The 19,631-nt window shown below is 45.2% G+C and overlaps 1 pseudogene; it reads left to right on the forward strand.

The window, feature by feature from the left end:
• The window catches only part of LOC110717498, a 36,736-nt pseudogene extending 17,874 nt beyond the window's left edge, over window positions 1-18,862 (forward strand).
• Window positions 18,863-19,631: the final 769 nt, after the last annotated feature.

Below are 19,631 nucleotides of genomic sequence, written 5' to 3' on the forward strand. Positions count from 1 at the left end.
AACCCGGTGACTTCATAACTCACCCTTTTTAGGTCTTTCCTGTCTAACTTCAACTCTTTGAACACGCTAATGTATATGATATTGGCTGAGCTGCCTCCATCTATCAGTATGCGATCAACTTCCCAATTTTCTATTCTCATTGTAATCACCAGCGGGTCATCATTAGGATAAATTATGCCTTCGTGATCGTACTCATCGAATGTAGCTCGCGGCTGCGGGGGAAGTGGTGGCCATCTGCGCTTCTCATTATAATTTAACTGATGTATCATTGCCCGCAGGTCTGCTCGTGCCTTGTTCACCGTTCCCTTGTGCACTGGTGCTCCATTGATCACATACACTCTGCCTTCTGGCTTACTGTCTCTATCCCTGTCTTCAGCGGGACCTCTATGACCTCCTCCGCGGTCACGACCTGTTCTATCTTCATCCCTTCTTCTGGGAAGATTAGCGCGCTGCTTGAACTGATTTAGGTAACCTCTGTGACCTCCTCCGTTGATCACATACACTCTGCCTTCTTCTATGTTATCCTGTAAATGTCTGCACTCATCAATGGTATGGCCATGGTCCCTATGGAAGTCACACCACTTCCTGGGATCACGGTTCCTATTAACCATTCTCGGGGGTCTCTGCCATTTATCATCAGCTTTGTTCACACATAAGATGTGAGACCTCGAGTGGGTTAGTGGGGTATATTGATCGAACCTTCCTGGCCTTCCTCATCTCTTCGGATCTGACCTTCTTACTCCCACAGCTCTGTCCGCCTCACTGCGACCTTGTTCAGCTCTGCTTGGCTGGTCAGCCCTGGCTACATTTTCTGCCCGGGTGACTTCTGCCCGCTTGACTAGGTCGCCTGGTGCCTTCTTACTCAACATTGCTCTGTTAGTTTCGTCTGCCTTGATGAACTCGTGTGCTTTACCCAGCGCCTCAGCCAGCGTTTTGAGGCTTTTACGCCCCATATACGCTCTAAACGGTGAGCCTGGCAGCAAGCCGCTTTGTATGGCCAGCAGTGCTACCTCCTAGCTCATATTAGGGATGGTCGTTGCCTCCTTGTTGAACCTGATGATGAACTCCCTCAGGGGCTCATCCTTCTCCTGAACTAGTGACATCAGCTCAATTGTCATCTTAGTTCGATCTACCAAGGTTATGAAATGCTCCACGAATATCCTCTTTAGCTGATTGTACGAGTATATGGAACCTTTAAGGATAGCTCCGTACCACTCCGCAGCTAACCCCTCCAGGGTCGGTGGGAACGCTTTGTACCAAACCGAATCTGTCATGGTATAGAGCACCATGTGATTTTCAAAGGCTGATATGTGGCTCTTAGGTGTTGTGGTTCCATTGTATCTACAACTTGGCATCTTTACTTTCTCCATTGATTCCTCCAGAATCTCTCGACAAAATGGGGAATCATCCGGAATAACCTGGATCCGCGCTCGCTTGTCTCTGTCCACGCTGGGTCCCCGCTCTGAGGTTGGTGACCTGCTGCGGGGAACTCGCCTCTCCGGGCTTATCCCAGCCTGGGCTATTTCCTCCACACTCCATTCTCAGTTCAGATTGCGAGCTTCCAACTCCAGTACCTTCTTCCTCAGCTGAACGAGCTCCTTCTGCTCGGGGGTGAGGATTGGGGATCTTGGCTTCTTTGTTGTTGGCTCTGCAGCTGCCATTGTTCGGTGACGAGCTTGCTCCCTTACCCATATTGGCAAGGACTGCCATCATTGCCGCCAGCTGTTCCTTACTGCACTTAGAGAGGTTCTGCAGGATGGCTAGCATGTTTACAGGCTGTGGTTTTTAAGCTATGGATGATGAGACAACGAGTTCATTGTTCGCGCCTGTCAACGGCATTCCGTATTTGAAAATGGAACTGGATCCTGTCGGATCAACTGGTTTCGACGCTGCTTTAGCTGCATTTGACGTCGATCCGATGGGGTTGGATTTTTGTGAGATGGTTGATTTGGGTTTTTCGGTGGATCCTTTGGGATCGACAGTTGCTGCTGGTGTTTTTTGTGGCGTTTGGTTGGTGTCGTTGCTTTGGGTATGGGTGTTTGTATAACTTCTTCCCCGGCCATGGTGGTTTATCAACTAGTCCCTAGCTCAGCTGGTGAACCTCAGGTTAGATGATCCTACCCCTCTTTCTAGCGCCAATTGTTCCAGGTGTGGATCCAAGGGTTCTGCTGGGTGAACTGGGTCCCGTCGACAACCTACACATGGCAGCACACGTGAACTACCCTTGGGGTGGCTCGAGGAACCCCCCTCCAAAGCTTAAGTTAGAGAGTGTTTTAAAGAGAGAAAGTGTACTTAGAGAGATAGAATAAGGTATAATAAATTGAGTGTCTCACCTCCTTTCCGTTGTACTTTACCCTCTATTTATAGGCGTACTATCTCCTCTATGGAGAGTTCAGCCTAGTCAGCTCTGCGGGCTGACTCCATCAGGCTGAAGAGCCCCTCTTAGCTGCTTTCTCGGCAGTGAGTGCACACCCTGGGAGCTGGACGATAGTTCAGCGGGAGCTATCCTATACACAAACCATAATGCATATGTCATAGCTAGAGCGATTTTAACTAACACGTCTTGACTCTTGAATATCACTGATGAAAATTTCATAATTTATTTGAAAAAAATATATATACAACAACTATAACTTTTTTTATTTATATAATTTTGACAAGGACAACAGCTATAAACTTAGGAGACTAAGGAGAGGAATTGTACTACATGTAGGTATGTACAATATTTCTCCTTTGTTATGGTAGTAAAACTTATTATTGGGCCTCAACCATCAGGTAAACCATTTGGTTGATTTGGTCCTTTAACATGGTATCAGAGTTAGCATGGCACAAAGGTCACGAGTTCGAATCTCATCCACCCCCACTTTCAAGTGGAATTTATTCGCGTCGGGTATGAAAGGGCATGTGCTGCATACACATTTCAAGCTCAAGGGCCTTAACCATCAACTTAAGCTTTTGGTTTAGTTGGCTCTTTAACATGTTATTAGACCCACATATTTAATTCATATGGAAACCTGTTGAAAACCATTGTAGCCCACTTTGGAGAAAGAAGAGATGTGGCTCCGCTTTATAAGGTAGAGGATGTACTCCTACTATTACCAATTGGTTTTAGTATGAAAGTTCCAAAGCCTTTTGTGGACCAAACTCTCCTCCTTCTTGTTTGGGTTGCCCAAACCCATTGTAGCCCACTTTGGAGTCAAAGGAGATGAAAATCGAGTGAGAAATGAGAAAAGGGAGGGAAAAGAAGAGGGAATGTAAAAAGTGGAGCCCACATGACGTCATAAGGTAGTTGGGAGATAACTAGGTGGGAATTTTTGATGTTTTATAAAAGAGCAGGTGGTAATTTTCAAAAAAAATAAAAACAGGTGGTAATTGCTAAAATGGAAAGAATATTAGGTGGTAATTGTCATAATTTACCAAAATTTAACACAACTTAGAGCCAACAAACCCTCAAGATCAAGATCATATGGAAGATGAAATCAAAAGCTATACCTATCCCACTACTAGAAAACTGGGAAATAGCGACGGACTACTTCCGACGGACCAAATATTTCGTCGAAAAAATTGAATTTTCCGACGGATTTAAATTCTGTCGGATATTTCTGACGAATTCTACAAATCCGTTGGAAATTTCTGACGGAATAAAAATCCGTCGAAATATATGTGCTTTCCGACGGATATTTCCGACGGATATTTCCGTAGGAAATTACTTTTCCGACGGATTTTTAGTCCGTCGGAATATATTTTAATTTTTTTTAAAAAAAAAATAAACCCCTAGAAACCCTAACACTCATGTTCAATTACTTCCGCCTCTTCTCCTTATCTCCTTATCTTTCCTCTTCTCTCTCCTCCCCTTCTCTTTCGTTCTCACTCCTCTCTCTGAATCTGACTCCCCTCTCTGAATCTCCTGCTCGTTTTCCTTCTTCTTTCGATCTTGTTCTCTTTCTCTATCTCTCCTCTACTCTACTTTCCTCTCAAATCTCCCACCATAGCCAACACTAACCACCGACATCAACAACGAACAACACCAGCAACACCGACATCAACAACACACCATCACCGGCATCAACATCAACAACAATATTCATCTTTTTCGTCCTTATTTTCTCTCTGCATGCTTAAAACAAAGGTTTTCGGGTCAAATTCGACCATGAAAACTCTAGATCTAGAGTTTTTATGGTCGAATTTGGCCTCTTAAACCCAATTTGAAGGTTATGAGTGGTTGAATTAAGGTATGTATCATTTTTTTCAATTTTGATTTTTTTTTGTTGTTTTATTGGATTTTTTTTACAATTTCTGGTGGTGGAAGGTGGTTGTTGTTGGAGTTTGGGTTTTGTGGGTAATGGTTAAGGATATCAATTTTTTTCTTAATTTTTTTTGTTAATTTTTGGTGGTGACGGTGGTTTTCGGTGGCCACAGTGGTGGTTTTTAGGTGGGTGGTGGGGTGGTTTGCTTAGGTTGGGGGGTTTGGCCGAATTTGTAAGGGTTAGAGTTGTAGATCTGGGTTTGGTTTGGGTGAGCTAGGGTTAGGTGAGGAGTCGGATCTTTTAGGGTTCTGGTGGAGGTTTCGTTGGGCTGGTGTGGGGCTGGTGCTGTGCGGTGGTACGGGTTAGGTGGGTTGGTGTGGGGCTGGTGTTGTGCGGTGGTGACTGGTGGTGGGGGTAGGCTTTTTTTTTTGTTTTTTTTACAGATTTTTCCGACGAAATTTCCGTCGGAATTTTTCGGCGGAATACAATCTGTCGGAAAATTCTGACGAACTTTCCCAGGCCCGAAAACCTCTTCAGACGGACTGGTTTCCGTCGGAAAAGTGGTTCCGACGGAATTTCCGTCGGAAAAGTGCGTTTTTCCGACAAAGTATATTGCGACAACCAATTTCGACGGAAATTCTGTCGGACGGAAATTTTCCAATGGAAAACGAGGTGTTTCCGACGGAAAATTTCCGTCGTAATTTGGCTGTTTTCTAGTAGTGTCCCTCCCTAAAGAAACATGGTTTGTTTGGCCTATGTACCTTTATCAAGGACCAAGGTTTATGGTGCCTAAGATATATTTTGGAGGGAATTATTGCATTTAAAACCCATTTTCAACCTCGTGATACTGATATCATCTTAACAACCGACACAACATGGCTTTAATCTCTCATTTTTGCCATAGTAAATCGTACGACAATTAAAAACAATTTTACTCATCACTCGTTCCTATTGAAGAATAGATCTCTCAAGTATCACCACATGTAAGTGTCCCACATTGGTTGAAGAATAGACTTTCATGGACTTGTGAAGTGGAATCTCTCTCTTGGTTTGCAGGTGTGGCCCAGACCCGTATTTAACAATTTCACATCAAAAATCCTCATGAGCTCATCAAGATATTAGAGATTAAAGTTTAAGAAAAAGTCAATGGGAAACAACCAGACTTATATAAAATAGCCTTACCTCGACTCTTTGCTACCCACATGCCTTATCTATCATTGCCTGATACAATCAGACCTTAAAAATGTCGAGTTGTTTATGTTTGTCGAAATCCTTTAGACACCTTTGTGTCAATATGGAATTTTTTCCAAGAATTTGAAGAATGCAAGGTTCTCAAACCCGATATTGAAATGATGGAGAAATACGTAGGTATGTTTTGCTCGGGTGTCTTCCCATGGAGGCCTTATGAAGATCATGTGTTGGACTATGAGAAGAGCAAGAAAAATCCGGAAAAGGTGTTATTCTTGGAATATGAAGGCCTAAAGATTAAAGAAGGAACCGAGAGATCATCTGAAAAGGTTGGCGGAATTTGTAGGTTGCCCATCTACAAGGAGGAAGAGGAAGAAAATGTTATAGATAAGATAATAGATCTTTGTAGCCTTGAAACAAGCTCGTTTCTGAGATTTTGCGAACATATAGATTGGGGCCCTAGTGAACGAGCGTTATTTTTTTATTTTATTTTATTTATTTATTTTATTTTATTTTTTTGCATTTTAAGGGTATGCAAAATAAAAGATTAGCTTTCTCAACTCTAACTTCAAATTCACATATCAAATATTAAAATGTATTAGTTATAAATCTTAAAAAAATCTCCTTGATTTTCAATCTTTTAATTATGGAAAAATATTTTTTAGAACAATTACGAAAATATATCTAGTTGTAAAAGATATATGAAAATCAAATCGCTATTTTAATTATACTAATAATAATTAAAAAAATAACTAAATTAAAACTACTGATGTACTATGGAGTATATAATACTTCGTACTAATTGTTTCGGGGTTTTCTGATGTCCTGCGGGAGAGTTACAATTCTGAGACTGGAACCGGACGCCTGTACCTGCAAAACAAACGGATGCTCCGGACGATTGGAGATCCGCCTCCGACGGTCAAGTTAGTACTTGATTAAGGAGTAATTAATGCGGAAATAAAAGTAATTGGGTCTCTCTAGGTGAGAGTGTTAAATGTGCGTAATCCCCCTTAATGAGGATTAATGGGCATATTTATATGCCTTGGGATGCGTGCCAGTACTAGGTTTAGGTTAAACCTAAGGCTGACTGGGCCTCCCACAATGATTGGGCCTTGTTGGCCGGTTTCCCATTTGGCATGGGTGGACACGTGTCACATTGCAATTGGTCCAAGGAGGACGAATCTCTTGATGACACGTGGCAGGCTCCTATTGACCTACATGAAGGACACGTGGCGAAACCTGGCTGGCCCACGTGTCGGATGCTGATTAGTGGATAAAAATCCCCTAATCATTTTCCCCTCACAGGTGGCACGTGACTGGTCACGTGTTACCTGTGACAGGTGTAACACCGTGACAGGCGACGGCCTGCTACAGGTGTCACTCGATGAAAGGCCGAGAGATTCTCCCGCCCAAATTTTGAATTTTGGAAGTGACCCTTCGCCTTCTCACTTTGCCTATATAAGGGTGTGTTGACTTCAGTCATTTTCACACTTGAGAACTTTTTAGAGAGAACATTCGGACCCCTGAACTTGCTCTGACATTCCGGACTCTTTCTGCCTACCGCCTGCTCTGACAAGCCGGCTACTCAGGATTTTCAGAACTCCGTCAACTTCACTCGTTCAGGTAACCGTCGGTTCTCTTACTCTTAATTTTCTCTTTATTTTATTCTTTTTTGAAATGGCACCACGGAAGCACACGACACGACCTAGGTTAGTGATCAGCCGGTCACCGGGGACGGCTGAATCTAGGACTAGGAGTGCCGCCTGCCCTTTTCCGGACCCATGTTTGCCCTTTATACAAAGTCCGACTGTCTCTGTGTCTATGCAGAACATGATGGCCAGAACAAAAAGAACTGCTAGGATCTCGAACTCAGACGGCTCCTCCCACAGGATGCCGATTAGTGAAACATCTGACCAGGCGCCAGATGTGGAAGTGAACCAAGGCGGCTTGACAGCCGACAGTTCTGAGGGAGGGGTCAAGGTGACCCCTTCCCATTTTACAGTTGACATGTCTACATTCTCTCCTACTCCTTTTGAAGGAGTGAAGGCAGGCCCCTCTGGGAGAGGGGAGGAGTCGTCCTCTTCGGACTCGTCAGAGGACGAATCCGAGTCTAGTTCTTCTGGTCATGCTTCTCTGGACACGGAAGAGAAAAACAACCGCCTACAAGAGGCGAGGCTTTCTCACGCAGTTGAGAAGGGGGACAATTGGGCAGAGCCATCCGCCTCTTACCGAGAGCAAAATACCCCTTACTACTGCACTGTCCCACGGGGCCGGATCACGGCCATGCAAGAGAGAGTGGGGAGCTTTATTGTGAACCACACAATGGGCCCCGGTTTTTTAGTTTTCGTGCCGGATCCAGAAGACACAGTCGTCTGGCCGGCTGGTACTAGTAATGATAGCGCCTGCGTTGGCTGCTACGAGGCGGCCATCAGGGCTGGGCTGCGCTTCCCACTACATCCGGCTGTTCAGCGGATCTTGGATGGGTATGAGTTGGGGTTATGGCAGTTAGCCCCAAACTCCTAGGTCAACGTACTCGGCTATGTGGCCGGGTGCGAACTGCACGGGGTGGAGCCAAACTTCGAGGCTTTCGCCCACATGAACTACCTCAGCCGGACCCCTAAGGCAGGCGGTACCGGCTGGTATCAATTGACGAGCCACAGAGGCTACCTCATGACAAGAGGTAAAGCAAACAAGTGGAAGGATTGGCGAAGCACCTTCCTTATCATTGAAAGTTCAGACACAGAGCTGAACAAGCGCTTCAACAGGTGGAACAGGGATCCGCCTCTTCTTGCAGGCGGCCGCAGCATGCCGCCTGTTCCCCCCAAAGCCAAGAAAGAGATCCTGGATAAAGGACTCTTTAAAGTAGAGTCGAGGGTCGACTCTACTACCGGGGTACGAGAGCAAGTACCCCTGCACTGCGTCCCGAGCTTCAAATGGCTCTATGACGAGTACTTTCTAGCCGCCTGTGGCCTTAGCAGTCGGTGTTCAAGAGGTAGCCGGCCTGTCGAATACTCTTTTTTTCCATGAGTTACTGTTTATCTTTTTATTAACTTGGTATCTTGTCTTTGTAGCGGACGCCATGAGCAAGATCACCGCTTCAAAGACTGCGGCGGCCATGTTGCGAGCCTCTATTATGCAACAATCCTCAACCGACTCCCCCAACAAGGGGGCGCCCTTGGTGAGCTCCGAACCTTTCACTCTTTTTTTGGAGTTGGGTTTATGCATATACTGACCGAGTGTGTTTTTTTTTTTTTTTTTTTTTCAGACGGGCACTCCAAGAACCTCTTCTTCCCAACAGCCAGACTCCAAGACCCGGAGGACGACTGTTGCGAGCTCTCCTGGTACTGCCAGGAAACATGCGGCGGTTGAGAAACAGCCGTCCACTCCTTCTAAAACTCCAATCAGGCCGCCTAGAAGTATGAAGCTGTCCTCGTGAATTTAGACTTGCTCCCTTCTTTACTAGGTCGAACCCATTTGTTTATGCTTGATGCAGCCGGCCCTCAGGAGCCAGACTTGGTCAAGGTGGCCAAGTCTATGATCAAAGCCGTCCCTCCGGCTGAGAGGGAGGCGGTCAGGGGTGTCGGCACCCTTGACCTAGACGGGATTGCAGGGGTCCTTGCTGAGGTATACTTAGCATATTTTTGGTTATTTAAATTCCAGGACGCCTGTTTTTTGTTTGAAAACTGACGCCTGTTCCCTTTTACTTAGGCCCTGCTCCGAGTGAACGGCCTTCGCAAGCCGCTTGACAGGAAGAACAAAGAGGTAAAGGCTGCAAAAGCTATGGCCGCCTCTGACTGTGATAAGGCAATGTTTCAAATTGCCCAAAATGAGATTTTGACAACTGATATTCTTTATTATCAGGCGCAGGCTACTTCTGCTATCCAGGCTCAGTTGGAGGCGGCCCAGAAGAAAAATAATGAGCTGGAGGCGACCATCAACAATCTCAAGGCCGAGCTGAGACCTCTTCGCCAAAAAATGTCCTCATACGACACCTTGGAGAAATCCTTGGCACACGTTAAGGAACGCCTGGTGACCCAGGAGAAGAGTCTTACTCAGGAGCTCTCGGCAAAGGCCGAGCAAGAAAAGAAGGAGCTGGTCCGAGAGATGATGGAAGACTCTGCTCAGATCCAGCGCCTGACTTGGGGCCGCCTCTTCCCCAATGCCGACTTTTCCTCATGGGAAAAAACGTACCGCCAGTGTTCTGATAGATATAATCAAGAGATCCTGGCGGCTGCTGAGGACGAGGCGTTAGAGGAGGAGGAGCCGGTAGTGGCGCTTGTGCCGCTTGGGGTGGATGCATCGAAGAAGGATGCAGCTGAAGCCGAGTCCAGCAAAAAGAGTGCTGACCAGGCGGCAGCTGCTATTATTGAAGATCTGCCCCCTTCTTAAGCTTTATGTCTTCTTTTTACGGCCTGCGTGCCGTTTGTTTCTGTTTACCCGGCCAGGGGGCCGGGGTTTTGAATATTTTGCCGGTCTTAATGACCGGCTTTTTTTTGTATCTTTTACCCGGCCAAGGGGCCGGGGGTATGAATATTTATGCCGGTCCTTCTGGCCGGCTGTTAATATAACTCAGGCGACCATTATTTTAGGTCGCCTTTTTGCCAAAATGTTTCGAATTTGTTTCGACTTTGCTAAGTATCGAAACTCTGATATCCAATTGCATACTATACCGACTGTTTTGCATGGCCGATAGTTGCGGACAGGTACGAGGTAGTTAGTCACGCCACCTATGCCCCTGGACGACTGGTTGTCTGTTTCCAGGCTAAGCGATCAGTCGGCCACTTTAAAGACTGGATCCCCTTCAACCAAGTAGGAAGGTGGTTTCCTACCTGCCTTGTTTGTTTTTTTTTTAGGCTAGAGACTCTAGTCGGTCCAGGCCGACTGTTCCCCGCCACATTTAATCTAGTGTGAACAGGCGCTGTATGAACACCTTTTTAGTTTCATACTAAATTTTTAAGGAGTGACCAAGTAAACATGATTGTTACCTAGTCGCCGAGTGACTGAGTAGTAGAGGTTTCAAGCGGTGGGTACCGGTTGTTCCCCTTTATTCGCCAATGTTTGTTGGCTATTAACTCATAAGATACCGACTGTTCTTATCCCAAGTAGTTCAGTCGGTTGGTTGACACGGATGGTTACTGCGAACACTTGTTTGACCTGATTAGTCAGTTAAGTGAGAGGTATCCTTGTTCGGGAAACGGCTACGTGGTTGTCTTGGTTAGACAGTCGTATAGGTGTCGTGTAATGATTTTATAGAACAATGTTCCACCCAAAAGGGAGCTGCTCTCTGCGACGAATTTCATCCGGATGGATGCCGTCGGACGCCTGCTATAATGTTGGGACAGGTCGAATTAAACTTATATTTGGATCAGTTGGCTTGGCGCCTGGTCTGATCATTTCAGCCATGAGCCTTTGATAGTTCTTGGTGAACTGTGTTATGGGAGAGTAGCCGGTTGTGTGGAACAAGCGGCGTGCCCCTCTTAAGTAAGAATGAAAATTAAACATGGAGAGTAGCCGACTGTTTGTCAGTAGGCATGCCCCTCTTAGTATAAAATTAAATGAAACAGCAAACTTTTATTAAGTAGCCCTCGACTATTTACATCATTCAAAAGAAATATTTCTTAAGATTATCTACATTCCAGGTTCGAGGCAACGGTTGGCCGTCTGGTGTTTCCAGACGGTAGGTACCGTCCCTGACCTCTTCATAGATTCGGTAGGGTCCTTCCCAGTTGGGAGTTAATTTTCCAGACTCATTAGCCCTACCAACTGCTTCCATTTTTCTAAGTACAAAATCCCCCACTTTGAGTGGACGCCTGTGTACTTTTTTGTTGTATGATCTGGTCATTCTCAGGCGGTAAATTTCATGGCGCAAGACAGCATTGCCCCTCCTTTCTGGGAGTGAGTCTAATGCAAGGCGCATGGCTTCCCAGTTTGCCTCTTCGTCATATAGCATTACTCGAAGAGTCGGCTCGTAGTGTTCAATTGGAAGAACAGCTTCCGCACCATAGGTTAGGAGGAATGGAGTTTCTCCAGTCGCCCCTTTTTCAGTCGTCCTAATGGCCCAGAGAACATGTGGTAATTCATCCGCCCATAGGTCGCCTGCTCGTTCAATCTTTTTCTTGAGACCGTCTGAGATGATTTTATTAAAGGCTTCTACCTGGCCGTTTGCTTGTGGACGGCCGACTGATGCAAAGTGGTGTGCAATTCCTTGGTCACCCAACCAGCTTTTGAGAACAGGCGTCTCAAATTGGGGACCATTATCAAAAACCATAGACATGGGAACCCCGAACCGAGTGATGACATTTTTCCAGATGAATGAAATTACATCCTTCGTCTTGATTCCCTTTACAGCCTCCGCCTCCACCCATTTAGTGAAGTAGTCGACTGCAACAAGTATGTACCTCCTTCCGCCTGTAGCAGGCGTATAAAGACCCAGAATATCCATGCCCCACTTAGCAAACGGTAGTGGGCTATGAATGGTAGTGAGGTCAGTAGCCGGACGGTGAATTAGTTTGCCAAACCTTTGGCACTTGTCACATTTTTTCACCATCTCCATTGCATCTTCTTCTAAAGTAGGCCAAAAGTAGCCCTGCCGCCTTGTCCGTTGAGCAAGCGACCTACCGCCTATATGGGAAGCACAGTAACCAGAGTGAAGATCGTCTAGTATCTCTCGTCCCTTTTCTGGAGTAACACACTTTAAGTAGGGTTGAAGGTACCCTCTTTTGTGAAGTTCTCCCCTTATCATTTCAAAACTGGCTGCCCGTTTTTTCAGCGCAGCCGCCTGGTGATGATCATCCGGCAGGGTACCGTTTGTCAGATATGCCCTGATTGGATCCATCCAAGTTGAGCTTCTGTCTAGGATTCCAATAGGGTCTCCCTCGATGCTTCTCTTCTCCATTACTTCCCAAAAAACAGTTCGAGGAGTATCACAAGAGGCGGATGATGCTAATTTTGAAAGTGCATCCGCCTGGTTGTTTTCTGATCTCGGCACTTGAGTCAGATGAAAATCTTCAAGGGATCCGACTGCTTGTCGTACCGCCTGTAAATACTTAATCATGGTCGGATGGGTTGCTTCGTATTCGCCATTATACTGACTCACTATCAATTGTGAATCGGAACAGGCGTCTATCTTTCGCCATTATACTAACTTCGAGGCTCTGTATTTCTATGGCCCATTTGATCATCCGGCCTGACGACTCCATGGTGGTCAGTGGCCGCTTGATAGGTTGATCTGTATACACGACGACTGCATGTGCCAAAAAGTAGGGCTTCAATTTTTTAACAGCCATGAAGAGTGCAAGACCAAATTTCTCCACTAAGGGATACCTCAACTCGGCATTTTTCAGTACATGACTGACAAAGTAGACCGGGAGCTGACAGCCGTCTCTTTCAGCAAGAAGAACAGCGCTTAACGCATGATCTGAGACGGCCAGGTACATGTAGAGTACTTCTTTGGGCAAAGGGCTAACCAGCCTCGGCAAGGAATGCAAGTGAACTTTCAATTTCTGGAAGGCCGCCTCAGCATCCGGCCCCCATTCAAACCTTGCCTTCTTCTTAATGGCCTGGAAGAAGTATAAGCATTTGTCGCCTGATCGGCTTAGAAATCTTCCCAAGGCCGCCAGACAACCTGTTAACTTCTGAACCTCTCAGACGGTACGAGGCGACTGCATGTCGATGACCGCCTGCACCTTCTCAGGGTTCGCCTCTATTCCTCTCTGATTGATAAGGAATCCGAGAAATTTCCCAGACTCAACTCCAAATACACATTTCTTGGGATTGAGCATGACATGGTGCCGCCTGAGTGTGGCGAAAGTTTCTCGGAGGTCCGACAGATGATCTATCTGAAGCTTAGACTTGACAATCATATCATCAATGTATGCCTCGACGTTTCTCCCAATCTGATCAAAGAACACAGTGTTTATCATTCGCTGGAAGGTGGTCGGGGCATTCTTAAGACCAAACGGCATGACCGTGTTACAGTATAACCCTTGATCAGTGACGAAGGACGTCTTCTCCTGATCTTTCTTCCATAAAGGAATTTGATGGAAACCAGAGTAGGCGTCCATAAAGCTCATCAAAGCATGGCCAGCTGTTGAGTCGACCAGGTTATCAATTTTAGGCAGAGGGTAACTGTCTTTGGAGCACGCCTTGTTTAAGTCTGTGTAGTCTACACACATTCGCCAGGTGCCATTTGGCTTTTTAACAAGCACCACATTTGCAACCCAGTCTGGGAAGTAACATTGCCGAATGAACCCTGCATCAAGTAATTTTTTAACTTCGGCGGCTGCCGCCTGACTTCTTTCTTCTCCATGGTTCCGCTTCTTCTGCCTTACCGGCTTCTTTTTCTGATCCACAACCAGTTTATGTACCGCCAGGTCAGGACTAATGCCTGGCATTTCGTGGACTTCGAATGCAAAGATGTCCTTGTATTCTTTCAATAGTTTGTGAAAGTCGTCACCCAGGACTCTCAGAGCAGTCGTCCCAACTTTGACTGTTCGGTCAGGACGCGAGTCGTCTAAGATCAGGTTCGTATGCTCACCAGCCGGCTGAGGGCGGAATTCATCCGACCGCTCCTCTGCCAATGATTGCTATTTTCTGTATTTTCTTGCGGCCGCCGTCTGGGCTGCCTTTCTCTTCTTGCCGCCTGCTTCTTGAACAGGCGCACTCTCCTTGACATTGTCAAGGTTTGTTTTTCCACCACTTGACCCAGCGGCCATAACAGTGGGCTTGATATCCGAGAGATAGCACTCTCGGGCCATCCTCTGATCTCCCCTTAGGGACCCGACTGTTCCATCATCCCTCTCAAACTTGAGCAACATAAGAGATGGGATTATAACAGCCTTGGAATTATTCAGGGTTGGTCGTCCCAGAATCATGTTGTAGGCCGAGAGTTCTTCTACTACCAGGAACCGGACTACCATGTGTCGTCCTTCCCCTTTTTCACCCAGGCGGATGGGTAAATCCACTCGTCCCACTGGGTGGACGACTCCTCCTCCAAACCCTACTAAAGGGTGGGATGCCGGATGTATGCAATCAGTCTGATATTTGAGTTTTGACAGACATTTGCTACTGATAAGATCTGAGGAGCTTCCGGTATCTATAAGGATTCGGCCAACTCTCTGGTTGGCCACTTTACATTCAATAACGATAGGGTCGTTATGCGGCCCCCTTACCCCTCCTAGATCTTCTTCAGTGATGACAATCTCAGGAAATGAATATTTGGAGGGCCGTTCTTGGTGAACGGAATTTACGTCTAGCCGCCTGATATTGTCTTTGTTGCCCCTAATAGTGGGGCCGCCTCCTGAGAAGCCGCCTGCAATGGTGTAGACGACTGCATCATCTGTATCAGAGTTGTCGGCCTGTTGACTCTTTTTGGCCGACTGCTTTTTCGAGGAAGTGTTCCCCGTAGATTTCTTGACATAAGAGTCAAGATCGCCTTGCTCAGCCAGGCGGTCCAGATACCGCATGAGACTGATGCATTCGTTGGTGTGATGACCAACATCTTCATGATAATCACAGAATTTTTCTTGTTTCCGGTTGCTCGCAGAACCTTTCATGGGGGCCGGCTTCTCAATTGAGATCCGTCCCTTGATTTCCTTTAGGATAGCTTGGCTATCCTTGTTAAACGCATACTTTGGGGAGTATGGTTTGAATTCTTTCCTCTTCTTCTGGGCCGGCTGTTTAGAGGAATCAGCCGCCCAGACCTCTTTTCTCTTCTTCTCATCTTTGTTCGACGACTGTTTCTGTCGTCCTTCTCTTTTGTCGAACCTTTTCCCGTCCGACTGTTTTCCCGTACTACAAAGATCAGTCGCCTGTATATAGGCTTCCGCTTCAATCAAGGCCTCTTGAAGAGTCGCCACCCTCTTTCGAACCAAATCAAATTTGAATGTCAACCCGTCTTTGAGGCCTCTGAAAAAGTCAGTATAGGCTACCTCATCCGGTAACCCTTGAATCTGTATTCTCATCAGGTTAAACCGCCTGATGTAAGAACGAAGCCCCTCCTTCTCGCCCTGCTGAATCGTTCCTAAATCAAGGGTCGTCTTCTTCGCAGGTATGTTCATGGCAAAGTTGGAGGTGAATAAGTAAGCAAGCGTCCTGAAGTTATTCACACAACCAGTCGGCAGGTTGCCGAACCATTGTGGTGCGATTCCTTTGAGAGTCGCTGGAAAACACTTGCACCAAGTGGGATCATCCAACCCTTGAAGGTACATCAGGTTGGTGAATGCCATCAAATGGTCTTCTGGGTTAGTAGTGCCGTCATAGGCGCCTACTAATACATTTTTCACTTTGGCCGGCTGAGCGGCTTCAGTAATTTCCTTGGAGAAGGCCGACGGCTGTTCCCCAAGTCTAAGCAACCGTAGCTGCCAGTCCATAGGTTGGACATTCTTTGCTGCATGCCCTCCAAATAGAGGTGGCTGCAAAAAATATTGTTGTTGCAGTACAAATGGTAAGTTTGGTACCGCCTGGTCACTATGAAAGCCGGACTGACGGGAAGTACCGCCTGACTGACTCTCATGATGCGAATGAGTATACCTCATCGAGGTATTGCGTAGACTGTCTTGGAAGTCTGAAGTAGAGGCCGACTCTGACAATCGGTCATTCTTTTTCTGCTCTAGCAATAGCCGAGCATCTGTGTATGTTTTCTTCGACCCGTCCGCCTGAATATGACGAACAGGTTTCCTCTTTCCTGGAGTAGGAAAGCGGTACTTTGTGAAATCAAGGACAGGCGGCTCCCACTTCCTAGAGTTAGGATGAGGGGTCGCCTCTCGCCCTTGAACAGGCTTCCTCTTCCCTGAAGAGGAAGGTTTCTTAGCCGACTGCTCCTTGGCTAGAGCAGGCGGCTTCTTGTTGAGCAACTCTTGAATCTCTCCCTTGAAGCCCCTCATGAAGGTCATGAGTTCGTTTCTTGTAATGGGAGCAGACCCATCAGTCGGCTGCTGCTGAACAGGCGGTGCGCCGGCTGGATCACTGAGTCCAGTTTGAAGATCTTCCCGTTCTCTCCTTTCGGTATGACGGGTGCGTCGGGCCCTTAGGGTCCCGTCTGAAGCTGTGTGAGCTTCAACTTCAAATTCTTCCTCAGTATCATGGTCCGACTGAACTTGAGGGTTGTCTAGGGGACGCCTCTCTTCAGGAGTCGGTACAGACGTGGATGCCATCTCAGAAGTACTCTCCCCACAGACGGCGCCAAAATGTTTCGGGGTTTTCTGATGTCCTGCGGGAGAGTTACAATTCTGAGACTGGAACCGGACGCCTGTACCTGCAAAACAAACGGATGCTCCGGACGATTGGAGATCCGCCTCCGACGGTCAAGTTAGTACTTGATTAAGGAGTAATTAATGCGGAAATAAAAGTAATTGGGTCTCTCTAGGTGAGAGTGTTAAATGTGCGTAATCCCCCTTAATGAGGATTAATGGGCATATTTATATGCCTTGGGATGCGTGCCAGTACTAGGTTTAGGTTAAACCTAAAGCTGACTGGGCCTCCCACAATGATTGGGCCTTGTTGGCCGGTTTTCCCATTTGGCATGGGTGGACACGTGTCACATTGCAATTGGTCCAAGGAGGACGAATCTCTTGATGACACGTGGCAGGCTCCTATTGACCTACATGAAGGACACGTGGCGAAACCTGGCTGGCCCACGTGTCGGATGCTGATTGGTGGATAAAAATCCCCTAATCACTAATAATAATAATAATTTAATATGCCAAGAGTTGGAAATTGTAAAGCTATATCAACGTTTTAAATAATTTCCATCTTCAAATGATTTTACTAGAGATTTTTTAGATAATATAAATATGGGTAGTACACTTTGGAAAGATTGAAAGAAGTAATTAACTTTTTAAAAATATCAAAAGGGGAATTCATCCTAGGAAAGTTAAATATTATAAAAGCAAAAATTAAGGGAATTGGTAGTTGGTACATTCAATTTGTTTTGGGAACAATAACTGAAACTTCATGCATTGATGAATGACGAATTTTAGTATACAAAGTTTTATATGTGGCTGGCCACACCGTATGGCCAGCCACAATTTTTTTATTTTTTTAAAATTCTTTTTCTCTCTCCTCTCTCTCTCTCCTCTTTTCTTCTTCTTCAAGCCAGAACCTTCATCTCATTTTCTCAGAGAACTTAACACAAATTTCGCAATCGTCGTCTTTATGGTTCGTTCATCGGTGGTTCGTTCGTCGGAAGTAGTGGTTTCGCTGGGAGGGTAGTGGTGATTTGGTGACTCCGTCGCCGAAAAACAAGTATAAGGTTTTTAAGGCCAAATTCAGCCATGAAAACTCTAGATCTAGAATTTTCATGGTCGAATTTGGCCTTTTTAGCCATATTTGAAGTGATATTCAAAACCATTGTTAACATTTTAAGGTATTTGTTTGATTTGAATTTTTTTTTTAATGGTTTGGTTGGATCTGGGTTTGTTTATGGGTTAGGGGCTAGTGGCAAGGTGTTTAGGTTGGTAGTGGTTCGTTGGTGGTGGTTGTTGGTGGTAGTTTTATGTTGGTGGTGGGTAAGGGGTTACTAGATCCGGTCAGAGGTTACTAGGTGGTCCGGTTAGGGATTACTAGGTCGACGGTCAGGGGTTACTTGGGGTTACTAGGTCGGTCAGGGGTTACTTCGGGTTACTAGGTCGGCAGTCAGGGGTTACTTCGGGTTACTAGGTTGGCAGTCAGGGGTTACTTCGGGTTACTAAGGGTTAATAGGTCAGTTAGGGGTTACTTGGGGTTACTAGGTCGGGGGTTACTAGATCGGTTAGGGGTTAATTAGGGTTACTAGGTCGGTTAGGGGTTACTAGGTCGGTTAGGGGTTACTTGGGGTTACTAGGGGTTACTATGTCAGGGGTTACTAGGTCAGTCAGGGGTTACTAGGTGTTACTATGTCATAGGTTACTAGGTCAGTCAGGGGTTACTTGGTCAAGGGTTACTAAGTCAGTAAGGGGTTACTTTTGTCTTGGGGTTACTTTGTCTGGGGGTTACTTTGTCATTTGTTGATTTGGCAACCTACCGCATGGTGCGGCCAGCCGCACCAGAAACCCACTGATTTTAGTATAAAGCAATTAAGCAATTTTAGTTTAATTTTTTTTTTGTTAATTTGAGACCCTCTTTAAAACCAATTTTGGGCTTTACAAAACTGGGCCCTAGGAGGTTGCCCCACCTTCCCCGCCCCAGCGATGATCCTGCCTTAAAAGTATAAAAGAAATGGAGGTCAACAAGAGTGGCAAGATCGTTGCACAAAGATTTGAGAACAAGGCTTACTTTAGGAAAGGGGAGGTTGGAATTACTTAACTGCTACAATGGTGAGACAATTTGATCAAATGCTAGAAAAACTTAAGATGGCTGGTTTTTCTTTTGCATACTACTCCCTCCGTCCCCAAAAGTTCAATCCCTTTTGGCCTAATTTTAGTCCTAAAATGATCGACCCATTTGTATGAAAAAACCCACCAATTTCCAACAATATTTGTGCAAAATTCGTTTTCCCATACAAAATTTTGTTTTTTCATGTACTTTTAATACTTTCTCTCACTACTTTTTTACAAACCACATGTAAATTTATCTTTCCAATGTACTTTTACTTCTTTTCATTGAACTTTTTTAATACCCGAAAAATCAACCCAAAAATAGTCGTTCTTTCGGGGACGGAGGGAGTATTCAATTAACTCATACTTCGAATCACGAAAAATAAATCAAGCTAGTACGTATATTTACCTTTGTCCCTACGTTGATTATCTTTGATGATTTATATTTAGAAAAATTTCGTGAACTCTTTTTTATTTTTATATATAATTGTCAATATAATTTTAGCTTTTATTTTTATTTTTATTTTTATTTTTTTTGAAAGAAAGAAAGTAATAAATAACCATGCATGTTAGTGACTAAATAATATATTGAAAAAAAATAAAATGATAAGTGTTAGGAGAAAAACAAAAGAAATATATGCATGTTTAAGCTAAGAATGCATTATTGTGAATTTTTATAATATAAGGTTGATTATATTCAAGAAAATTTTGTAATATTAAGGTCTTATCGATGTAGTTGTATTATGATTTAAGTTTATACTTGTATACAGTTAAAAATTTGAGTTCATCATTAATTTCGCCGCCTATGGCGAGCAGTGATCAGGGGTGCTCGGATGATTTTCTCTAAAATGAGACTCAAACATGTATTGTATCATACATACAAAGGTGGCAATATATAGATTGT

Source organism: Chenopodium quinoa, unplaced genomic scaffold (assembly GCF_001683475.1).
Source record: "Chenopodium quinoa cultivar QQ74 unplaced genomic scaffold, ASM168347v1, whole genome shotgun sequence".
NCBI classification, from domain to species: Eukaryota; Viridiplantae; Streptophyta; class Magnoliopsida; order Caryophyllales; family Amaranthaceae; genus Chenopodium; species Chenopodium quinoa.